This window comes from Sarcophilus harrisii, chromosome 2 (genome assembly GCF_902635505.1).
Source record: "Sarcophilus harrisii chromosome 2, mSarHar1.11, whole genome shotgun sequence".
In the NCBI taxonomy this organism is placed as follows: Eukaryota; Metazoa; Chordata; class Mammalia; order Dasyuromorphia; family Dasyuridae; genus Sarcophilus; species Sarcophilus harrisii.
In genome coordinates this window covers 322,158,498-322,170,584 of record NC_045427.1, presented here as the reverse complement: position 1 = coordinate 322,170,584, position 12,087 = coordinate 322,158,498, and the positions used below count along the sequence as shown (strand labels likewise).

General features: G+C 41.5%; 2 protein-coding genes across 9 annotated transcripts in view; one reads left to right on the top strand and one right to left on the bottom strand.

Moving 5' to 3' along the window:
• ZBTB1 (zinc finger and BTB domain containing 1) overlaps positions 1 to 10,479 on the bottom strand; it is a 48,126-nt gene extending 37,647 nt beyond the window's left edge. For 2 of the 4 annotated variants that reach the window (XR_004232034.1, XM_031952704.1), the window contains exon 1: positions 9,984 to 10,479. The gene's annotated coding sequence lies outside the window, so the exon portion shown is untranslated. Of the gene's footprint in view, positions 1 to 5,642; positions 6,497 to 9,375; positions 9,610 to 9,983 lie in introns of those variants that run through there. The other 2 variants (XM_023502838.2, XM_023502832.2) reach the window with 2 other exon arrangements.
• The window catches only part of ZBTB25 (zinc finger and BTB domain containing 25), an 88,455-nt gene that overhangs the window by 50,499 nt on the left and 25,869 nt on the right, over positions 1 to 12,087 (top strand). For 2 of the 5 annotated variants that reach the window (XM_023502844.2, XM_023502850.2), the window contains exon 1: positions 10,739 to 11,566. The exons of 2 other annotated variants lie outside the window; for them this stretch is intronic. The gene's annotated coding sequence lies outside the window, so the exon portion shown is untranslated. Of the gene's footprint in view, positions 1 to 10,738; positions 11,567 to 12,087 lie in introns of those variants that run through there. One more of the 5 variants, XM_031952712.1, reaches the window with a different exon arrangement.

Genomic DNA, 12,087 nt, shown 5'->3' with positions numbered 1-12,087 from the left:
ATGTCTGAGGCTGGATCTGAACTCAAAGATGAGTCTTCCTGATTCCAAGCCCAGTGCTCTGTCCACTTTTGACACCTTGCTGCCCTGGATGCTGTATGTTAGCTATTAATTGATGTCAAAAAGACCTAGTCCTAACTGTAACACACACACACACACAGACACACACGTTGTGGGACCCTGGGTGAGTCACTTAACCTCACTTTAAATATTTTCCCTATAAAAATGTATAATTAAAATATACTAAGACGTCTTAAAGGGATTTTCTTCATCTGCAAGTTTAGTTCCCATTTCCAGAAGTTCATAAGCAGTCGATTCAGTGGTCTTATGCCTTTCTGAATCCCTTGTTTATTATTTCTTACAGCACAATAATATTCCATTATATTCACATGCCATAATTTTGGCATGTGAATATATCACCACCCAATTGGTGGGTAACTTTGTCTTCATTTTTTTGCTACTACAAAGAATGTATAATAGTGAGATCACTGCCTGCCAGGCCATAAATAGTTTGATTACTTTTCTTGCATAATTCAAAAATATCTAGAACAGTTGAATCACTTCCCAACTCCATCTATTGTGCATCACTGAATCTATCTTTCCACTCGCTTCAATACTGACTTCCCATGTGTTGTCAATTATGCTAATTTTTCGATTTCTGAAAAATTTTCAATAGGCACTACAATTTGGCTTTAAATTCCCTGTTGACTAGCTCCAGGCCTAAAAATAGTTTTGTGTAAAACAAATATTAGACTGGCTTTCTCTATACATAAAGGAATTATTTTGTAGTAAGTTATTTTATAATACAAATAGTAACCCTATAATTTATTTGTTTTCTAAGCAGTTTTTTTTTTCTTATAGGACACAACCCAGGCATAGATAGTACTTACATTATAGAAAATAGCAGAGAAAGAGATTTATGAAAGGTATTAAACATTCTAGAAAAAAAAAAAAGGTCTAGGTAACACTAAGAATAAACAAGTGTTAATCCTACTGTGTATATTCTGCCCTAGATGAACCACAACTGGAAAAATGTGTACAGTTCTGAGTGGTACTAGGAAGGACGTGAACAAACTAATGTGTGTCCACAGACTGGAGCCATTTAAGGATGAGTCCAAAGAACAGGGGATGTTTAGCCTAGAGGGGAAACTTCTTGGGTCATTAAGTATTTGAAGGTCCATCATGTGGAAGAATAGATGATTAGAACTTGTTCTGTAAACTCCTAGAGGACACAAGTGGCACCAATAATTAGAAGTTGCAGAGCCAATTTTGTTGTGGATGTAAAGAAGAACTTTCAATCATAGGCTGTCCAAAAATGGAAGTGTCAGCCATGGGCTTCACTTTATTGGAGATATAGCAGAGACTGGATATCTATTTATCGATTATATAACAGCAATTCTTGGTCAATATGTGTTGGATTAGATGGTCTCTGAGGGTCCCTTCCAAATTTTATAAGCTAAGGTTCTGAGTGTCAGTATAATTAGTCAACTCATTTCCAATTCTGTATTTGAGTTATTCAACTGAAGTCCTTCTGAAGATCTCACTGGATTTTTTAGTATGCACTTATTCTGTCACATATTTCTAATGCTTAGTTTATACACTGCAGTCTTTATGTACATCACAAATTTAACCAAAGCAGAGATTCTTCAGCTGTGTCCGTGAAGATTTTAAAAAAATTTTAGTAACTATATTTCAGTATAATTGGTTTATTTTGTAATGCTATGTATTTTATGCAATTAAAAAATTATTCTGAGAAGGGCTTTAAAAGTTTCACCAGACTGCCAAAGGAGTCATATGACACAAAAAGAGGTTAGGGACCTTGGAATTAGAAGAATGCCATCTACTCCTTTAAAGGGGGAAAAAAAAAAGCAAGCATTTTTCTAAATTATTTATAAGGATCATTAAAGGACTATTCCCATTTTGTAGATGTGGAAACTAAGACTAAGGGAGGTTATGATAACTATGAAGTTTTTCCACTTCCCCCTCCCCCATCTTCTTTCCTAGTTGGCTTGAGATTTTAATTTTTAACAAGTCTATTTTGAAAACCCATGCTAAGTGTGAGGCAGAAGATAAAGGAGGGAGGAATCTTCCAGAAACCAATTAGTATGCTCTATCCATTTGGCCACACTATTGATGGTGTAGTTGACAATTACATATTAAATGCTTAACCCAGAGCTAGGTCCACCAGGGAATAATCCAGTGCTGAAATTGTATGGTTAAATAGGAATATGCTGGGCTCAGAATTGAATATGAACATAATTTAGTACTTACTTAGAAAATTATACAGCACTTTCTATGATCTTAAGCTTCTCCCTACCACCAAAACCCATTTTTTGAAGCTATGATATTTTCCTGGTGATGCTTTGTCTGGTGAAGCCAATTACTGTGACAACTTAGAAACAAAAGGAAGTACAAAAGGCTTCACTGAGAGCATATATGACTGAAAAAGGAAGGGATGGGTATGTAGCTATTGCAAGAACTAACATAGAAAGACCTAGAAGGGCATTACTGCATTGGGAAGATTCCTTACAGAGAACATATAGGAAAATATGGATTAGAGGATTAGACATTATGAATTGAGTTGTGACTTAATAAAGATAGAAGGGATATCCAAATTCATAAAATTGTAGATTCATTGAATGAAGTACCTTTAACTGTGTGTTCATTTATTTCCATGGAGAAATTGTATAGGGCTCTAGGTTCATCATATAGAATGGAATATTTTTTAATCATAGGACAGTTGTGTTAAAAAAAAAAATCATTTGTAAGAAGGCTATCTGGGTCTGAGAAACAATGTTATACTTTTTAGGTTTCCAGGCCAGCCTACAATTGAATCTATCTTGGACAGGCACTCAAACGGGACAAAGAGCTGGGCCCAGAAGAGGAGCTGTCTAGATTGAATGTAGAAAACTAGATAATGCTTTTAATGACTCCAAACTTCTTCCTGAAACAAATGTCTATTTTTAATAACAATATTCTTCTGGTAATGCTATATAGCTTTAAGTCATGAAATATCAAAGTTCTGAAGAATTAAAGTTAAGGTCACCGAGAAGGCAATGGAGACTTGCACAATGGTAAGTACAGGCAACCAGTGTTGAGGTTGGAGGAGGAGGAAATCATTAGAAAACAAATTTTAAAAATATAAAAACAGGGAAAAAAATTAGTCATTTAATTGAGAGGCTAGTATAACTGACAGATGATCCCACCATTATCCATATAATGTCAAGAGACAGAGAAAAAGACCTACAGCTTACTCCGTGGAGGATAGGTCCTCTAAATTTTGGAAGGAGATTTTTTTAAAAAATAGATGAGGATACTGAGATTAGATGAGGGGAAATATTTATATTCTTTCCAAAATTGCAGTTAGTGAACAATAATTTCAAATCCAGGGCTGATTTTACTTCATGATGCTGTCTCTCAGAAGTAATTGTGGTAGTATTTACTGGCTTTCTTTCTCTTCCTGGTACACGATAGATACTCCATTTTCTGTCTCCATGTATTTGCACTTTTCATTCTCTGTGCTTAGAATGTACTCTCTTCTCACTGTCATTTCAAAAAATTTTCTCATTTCCTGAGCAGAACTAATAAAACAATCTATACATAATGATATTGTAAAGACAAATGACTTTGACAGGCTAAGCAACTGTGTTAAATGTGATGACCAAGCACAATCCCAAGGCACTTTCAAATGGAGAGGTGATGGTCTCTGAGTGCAGAATGAGACCCACATAGATGCCTATTTTTTTTTTCCTCACAAGGAATTTGTTTTCATTGTTTTCTCAAGGTGGAGAGCAGGGGACGTGAGAGGGAGGTTATGAGTAAGAAAAGACAGATTCTTTCAGAAAAAAAATGTAAGAACTTCCTTACTTCTTTCAAAAATCCATCTTCTACATGAAATCTTTTCTGATTCTCCCAATTGTTAATGCTCATCCTCTTTAACTTACCTCAGTTAATAAGCATTTAAAACACAAATATGTTCCAGGCACATTGTTAAGTTCTGGGAATATAAAGAAAGACCGCAAAAAATAGTCCGTGTCTTTGAAAAGCTCACTAATCTAATAGGGGTGACAAATTGGGATACTGTCCACCCCAACAGAATGTAATCAATTTGAGAATAATATTTTTTTGGAGGGGAAATATTTGAGTCCTCAGAGCCTAGCAGGCTAAGTACTATGAAGTAAGTGTTTAATGAATGCATGTGTTAGTTTAATGTGGTAAAAGAAGAAATATAGTTTTATGTTCTGATTTTCTGTTACTGTGTGACCAAAAGCAATTTATTTTACTTCTTTTTATATCTCTGTTTTATCAACAACAACAACAACAACAACCAAAAAAAAAACCAATAATGACCCCTCTATTAAAAGGTAACACATTCTAGCTTTCCCTCCCTCCCTAATAAAATACAAGAAATATCTCTTTTTATGTACCTTAGGCCCTCAGGACTTGTAAATGCCCATAATTACTCTGTTCCCATGGATGAAGTCCTGAGAAATACTTCTCTCTGCTCTGAGAGTAGCTCAGTTTTTCCCTGCCCTCTAGCATTCCATAGTCAGCTAATATTTTAGTTCTAATTTCACTGAATTATTACCTCCTCCAAATTTTGTGATTACAATGTTTTCTTACATGTGGCTTTTTTCATGTTGAAATTTATTCTAGTTCTAGGACATTTCACAATATATATGCTCTAATTAATATACAATGAAATGAAAGAGAAAAATCCAGAATAAGATACAAACCTGTTAACTTAAAGACACACATGACTCGATTTCTAAACTTTTAACATACCAATTCATGCCACTTTCTCTTTGCCTACAAAATCTTCATAAGAATAATGAAGGGAATCCTTGATGAAGGTGGAAAAGTAACAGGTAAACTTGTAACAAACAAAATTCTGTAGCAGATCATATCTTTACAGGCACATATAAGCAGGAATATGCAGAGAAAACAAGAGCTTACTGTTTGTTGACTACAAAAAGGCCAACAGACAGGCCACAGAACTAGACTATTAGCACATCTAACAGATGCTGAAGAGAGACCAAGGCCAGAAAAGAATAAGGGGAGGTAAGCAGGCTAAATTACATTTGGTAAATGGCAGTGCTTTTAATAACCCTGAACTTCTCTCCAAAAGAAAGGCCCACCTTTTAAACATCAATTTTTTTTGACCGACTGAATAATCCAGTAATGCTAAACTGCTACAAAACACAGAATAAGAGTCTCTTTAGAATTAGTCACATCACTCAAAGAGATGTGGGTATGAGAAAGCTATGATATATTACTACTGAAAGAATCTAGTAAGGGAATTTAAGGAGACTGTCAAAGACATGCTCTAAAAGAACCATCTTATTCTGAGATTAGATCACACAAGATCTAGAGATATGTACATAAAATCCAACAATATAGAGGAAAGTCCTACCCCTCCCACCCCTGTGGGTGTGGACTTGGTTCATAATATATGAATGAGTTCTGTTCCCCACTGTTCCAGGAAATGCCCACATGGATGAGATCACCGTACATCAGCAAAATATTAAAGCCTTGTATCAATTCCAAAGCACACCAGGCAATGTGTAACAGCAAAGGCAATCAGGCATATTTTTTCTCATTTATTTCAACCTTTATTATCAATTCAGTTTTGGGGTAAATATTACCTTTGAATCCTTCCTCTGAAATATCTAGGTCTGATAGCTACTACTGCTTTTCCCCTGTCTCCCAGTTCAAGCATTTAAGTTGGTACAGTGTTCCAGGTGTTATTACTAGATTCTGAGAATGCAAAGACAAAAATGAAAAAGTTTCTATCTTACATTCTGTTAGAGGAGAAAACATGTACATAAATAAGCACATGAAGGCTATATAAAATTAACACATGGTAATTTGGGGGCCTGACCTACCTAAAAAGATCTTTGTAAAGTAGTGTTATGTGAATACGAACTATTATTCTGTCCTCTCTTTTTTAGTGGACTTCACTGACATTCTATTGTCTTGTCCCATCTGTTCATTGCCATTTCTAACTCCTAATATACCTTCCCATAATACTTGGCACCTGTGCAGGCCAAAGGGAAAATTCCATAAGTTTCTCCTACCAGAGTATCTCTCTCTTCTTCCACCCAATTCCCAATCTCTTTACCAACCCTATCAATACCCTAATTGTACTTTCCACTCCCAATCTGCTTCTAATGCTAGAATAATCTAGCATGACACTCCTCAAAAATCTTCTTGAATTAAGTTCAAACTTTTCACTCCTGTATTCGACCTTACTCCATCTAAAGCTTCTATACTTTTCCAACCCTTCCATATATTAGCAGCACCTATCTCACAGAATAGGTGTGAAGATCACATGATGTTAACATTGGTTGTTACTAATATGTTCCAATCAATGTTCCATACTTACCCTCACCATAATAGCTCACATTTCTATAGGACTTTCAGCTTTACAAAGTATTTTATATACATTATCTTATTTAATGCAATAACCCAGAGAAAGGTTTTATAACCCCCTCATACACACACTTATAGATGAGGAAAGTTGAAGCTCAACGACTTGCCTAATAGGAAATACCTGAACCACAGGATTTGAACCTAGGTGATTTTTCCTTTCTTTGAACCCAATATCTCAAGATAATAACTGCTTCTTATAATATTTACTCATATTAGTTCCCTATATCTGCTATATCTACTCTTCACCTATTATATTCCAGTCTCTTTTAAAACCCAATTCACAAGTTAACTCTGCTACAGATTATTCCATGACTCCCCCAGTCACCAGTGACTGATATCCTTCTGCTGCCACATCATTTTGTTTTGCAATTTTATAATGCATTTGTCATGTAATATTGTATAATGTTGTTATAGATGTACTTAATCCTCCCCAGGAAACTTTCAGTTGCACAAGGGCAGAGACTATGCTCACATGTATTTACTATATGAATTGGTAAGATATATTAAAAAAAATACAGAGATCAGTTAATATGTAAAAAAAAATACACTTTACAAAGATGAATATGAAATTTGCTTTCAATTATCCTTCTAGGTAACATTTTGAGACCCATGCAATAGCTTCATTATCTTTTCTTGAAATAGTTGAGATGCTTAATAGATAATTGACTTGAAATAAGTTAATGCTGTACATTGACTGAAACTACTTACATAGGAACATAGGATTTAGCGCTATAAAGTTCACCCAGTCCAACTTACCATTTTAAGATGAGGATAGTACCTGCCAGAGAGATGGGATGATTAGCTCAAGGTTATTAAGTAAATTTCTGAATTAATTTCAAATCTGGTGCTCTTCTTTACTAATCATCATGAACAGAATGCTATTGGCCAAAAATTTAGGTGTATCCCACTTACATGAGGTACCTAGATACTAATCACACACACACACAAAAAAAAAAATTGGGTCAGTGCTTCTCTCCCCTCCTTGAGGAAAATCCCCACTTTACAAACTCCAGGATCTCAATAAATTTTTAAATTATTGATTAGGTTTTTAAGTACTTTAACACCAAAAAAAGGCTATCTTCCCTAATAATAATCACCTGGTCTTATTTTACAATTAATATGTGAATTTGCTTAGCTTTACTCAAGCCTTCAGTTTCCAGAGCCTGTCCACATGGATGAATTGGTAAAAGTAACTTGATGAATTTGTCAAGTTGAAATAAGACCTGGTATGGTGGTTTCCCAGCTACTATATACCCTACTGAACCTGAAACAAGCATTTTACATTTGCTAAAACTTTCAATTATGTTATTTAGAGGGTGTTTGGTGATTGAAAAGCACAGTTAATATTAGGCAAACAGAAGGTTTGATAAATACACAGTTCTTTCTCCTTTTAACTGTCAGCATTACAGTGGTAGGGAAAAGATAGCACTTCCGTCAATAAGAAATACATGAGAGTAGTGAGGAAAAGGTAAGTAGTCCTGGGAATAAAGGCAGAATCCCAGCTAGTGGTAGAGAGGAAGGAAACACCAAAAACATCAACATTTAGTTGGGCTTAAGGAAAGTGAAATCAAGATATTAGTTAGCACAATAAGATGGGAACATTTATTAATCGCTAAGTGCCAGGCATTGTGCTAGGAGGCCCTGAGAGAGACAATAATAAAACCACCAGTGGGTCTTACCTTTTCTAGCAAAGGTGTTGAGACCTACACATAAATGTAATGCAAAGTACAAACAGCACACAAAGGAAATCTATTCTGTTGGGGCTGAGATCCTGGCTTTAGCAAAACCTAATGAGAACCACTACTGGTACACTATACTGCAGCGCTTCTCAACTTTTGGGAAAGCCCCTTAACTGACATTAAGTACTTCAGGGATGAGGAGTCATGTGTTAGGAGTCTGTTCTGTGAGTGGACTATTTGATTTCCTGCTTTAATACAGTACAAGGCCTCGGTTGAGACATGGTTTCCCTTTTGTGTGGGCAGCCCTTGGACTCCCCACAAAACTATTATATTAGAGAGGGTGGCAAAAGTACCAGCAAAGGTAGTTCAACTAGAAATGTGTCCACCATGATGTCATCGACTGGGTAAAGAATTCTGGCTCTGCTGGATAGAATAAATATGAATGTAAACAGCACTGGGATGGGTTACAGATTTTTAATGTCTAACTTTTGGCAAACCACCTCTCTCTCTTCAGTTTCTTCCCCTTATTTAAAAATGAGTAGACTAGCTGTCTTCTAAGTAGTTACCAAAGAAAAGAGAAATAACTAAAATGACAAATTATGTCAAATCAAGTATTATATCTAGCACTATGCTGGGGCAGGAGAGTAACCAAAACCCCCCCAAACTTTAAGATTCTGAGAATTTAAGAGGTGACGCCATTCCAGCACCAAAGTTCTGGTTTTTCTGTCTCAATTTTCCCCATTTCTTCCCAATTTATCTCCATCTTTGGCCCCAAATTACACCGTCCTACTTGCACAAAAATCCTAAATGCAGTTATCCTGGAGGCTGCGGTTGTGTTCCAAAGCTCCTCCACTGGGGCAATTGAATTCCTCACTAAAATCTCCTCGAGAATGTCAACTTTGGCTTAAGAAATCGATTCCGAGACACCACAAAACCTCTTGGAACCTACCCAAAGTTAGTCTCTCCAGGCCCAGTCTACACACTGGTGCAACCTTCCTGCAGTGTAGCATTACACTTTTGACAGACGGATAAGGCTGAGTCGAGTTGCCACGTTTTAGACTCATCCTATATCATTAAAATAAATTATATGAATATACTTATGCCATACGTTCTAAAACAAAGTACTATTTCAATAACTGGAGGAGCTTCCATTCTCAGTTCGGTAACATTTTTTCCTCCTTAAGACTGACATTTAGGAGGTAAGGATGGGAGGAGCAGAAATCGAACCCAATCGAACCCTTTATATTTTGGGCGGTCCCGCGCTCACCATTTTTGTAGTTGGTTAAAAGCGGAAGGAATTTTTTGCAGCTAACAGAGTCCAAACTCCTAACCCACGCACTTTCCGGTGCACATAGAACAGCGTGTGGTGCTGGGGGCCGGAGGACGTGGGTGGGTCGCAGCGTAGCAAGGAAAACCCACGATCTTAGCGGCGTCCTTTCCCCGCCAGACTAGCAAGAGTCTGCCTGAGCTCCGGGACATTTCCCCTCCCCCCAAAAAATGTCGTTTCCCCCCCCCCAACCCCTGGCGGGGCGAGGAGCTGGCTCCGAGCACGTCAATCAAATCGAACCCTCCCGCCTCCCGCCAAGAAAGCAAGAGAAAAAAGAAAAGACGCGAAGTCATTTCGGAATCCATTTGCCCAAAGGCCGGCGGACTTGGGCTCCCCGACTAGGACGGTCGCAGCCTTCTCAGCCCGGGAGGCCCAAGGAGAAGGCTGGAAGTGCCCCGTCCCGATCCTGACGCCAGCTGCGTGTCCTCGCGCCTCAACCCGGCCCTCGCCCTCGGCCAGGCCAAAGCTGCGCCGCAAAGTTGTGCGAACATCCCGTCCCGTCCCGTCCTCCCCTTTTCCCCAAGCTCCAGCGCCCGGAATCTACTCACCGGCCACCGCAGGACCTGGGACTGCGGGAGAAGCCTCGGAGGACTTTTAAGGCAAAGCTGTAGGTGACAGAGCGGAAAAGGCGAAAGGGCAGGAAAAAAAATAAAACCCCAGCAGCGAACGCGCCCTGGGCTCCGGCTGCTCCCCGAGCTCGACTCCTGCTCTGCCAGGGACTGCGCTGCAACAAAGGACTTCCGCTGCCGCACAGCCGCGCCTGCTGCACCGCACTGAGCCGGCCCCGCTTACGCGGCGACTCAGGGTCTGCCCACCCGTTCGCTGGCGGCTGCGGCGGCGGCGGCGTCCGCCAGCTTTCCCCTCCCTCCCTTCCTCCCCTCCCGCCCACCCACTCCCTCCTCAGTCACTCGATCGCTACCTCCTAGGGGCACTCGCGGCAGCTTATGGGTCTGCAACAAGTTTCTGAGTCGGGGCTGGCACAACCCGCCCTGAGAGGGTTTCCACAAACTTCTAGAGAGGATGGGGAGGGATAATCTCGGGATTCTCTTTTGGAGCGTTTGGGTTGTTTTTTTTTTTTTTTTTTTTTTTTTCCGTTTTTTGTTTTTTGCCCGACTGTATACATAGGGGAGTTGCCTAGGCTAGAGTTCCCAACTCCCTCGGGGTCCGGATGCTGCTTTTTTTTTTTTCCGGGTTTCACATGTTACGACTTCTGACGTGGGGCCCAACTGTGGGACTCTCGGCAGCTCAGATTCGTAAACGCCGGCGCTGTTTTGCTTGGGGAAACACTAAAAAGCTGGTGGGCTCTGCCCCATGGTAGGCGCGGTGGTCGCAAAGACGCCAGCCTTTAAAGTTCCAGTTACTCTTGACAGCCCCCACCCCCTTTGGCGCGGCAGCCTGTTGAACCGGAGCCACTCACCCCCTCATGCTCCGCCCTGCCCAACATTGCCCTGGTGTCGAGGCAACCATGATCCTACCCAGAGCTATCTGCTACCCGAGCCCTTACGCCAGCTAGGAGTCTGTTTCACAAGTGTGCGCCCACCCTCATGTTTCTTCACGGGAAGCCCCTGCTTTTTATACACTCTTAATAAGTCACCTAAAGAGGTCGGTACCCGCGTGCGCTCTCAAGCGTATAAACCGCTAGCCCACCACAGGAAAAATCGGTCCCAACATTTTGGGATCCGAGCCGCGGCGGCCGAAGCAATGCAAAGCCGAACCTCGCCCGTCCGGCCACCTGCGCGCGCGTTACCGTACGCACATATGCCCTCATTTTCGAGTCCCTCATTTCCCCCCCTGCCACCACGCGCGCGGTCACGTGGGCCATCTCCGACGGCGAGGGCGGGGGGTATCGCGCGAAGCCGCGCGAGACCCGGGACCGCTGGGTGAGCGCGCGAGCCTCTGCCAGGTCCCCAGCTAGGAGGCTGAAACTCCCCCTCCCCCCTCGCGTACTCCCCCTTCCCCCATTCTCTTTCCCGGCCCCTCCCCCGCCGAGCAGCGGGCAGTGCCGCGGCGGCACCTGGGTAAGGGATGCACCTCCATAGCCCTTTTGGGTTTCTCCGCTCCGATTGCAGACTCCGGGCGTGAGCCGCTCCGCGGAGGCTTGCAAGCTGCCGGCACCGGTCGCGAGACAGATGCAAGTAGCTCCGGGGAGAGGGGTGGATTTTTTATTTATTTTTGGGGGGTTGTTGTTGGTTTGGGTTTTTTTTTTTCTGTAGTTTTGGACGTGCAAAAAAGGGAGGAGGAAAATGGCAACCAGAAGCGCTCTCCGGGGCCGGGATACTCAAAACCCGCTCTAAAACCCGCTCTCCCCCCTCCCCGAACTCGGGCTGCAGGGGCTGGTGCCCTTGGGCGCCGCGGGGGTGAGTGCTTGCGGCCCGGGAGGGTGCAGTCACCACGGTGGGACGGGGCCTAAAGACGGGCCACCTTAAAGGGGCAGCTGCCTGTCCCCAGAATCTGCTTTTTCCTCCGCCTCCGGCCGGGGAGCCCCAGGATCTTGCTTGGAATCCCCTTTCCTAGAGGAAGGAGGGCACAGGTGCGAACTCGAGGATCCGGGAGTTAGGGGACCTGCCGAAGCTGGTTGCTTGCTTCTGGGATGGATTGCAGATCCTCCTCCGTCAGAGAGCTCAAGCGCTACCTACCTGCCTGGGGATCCAT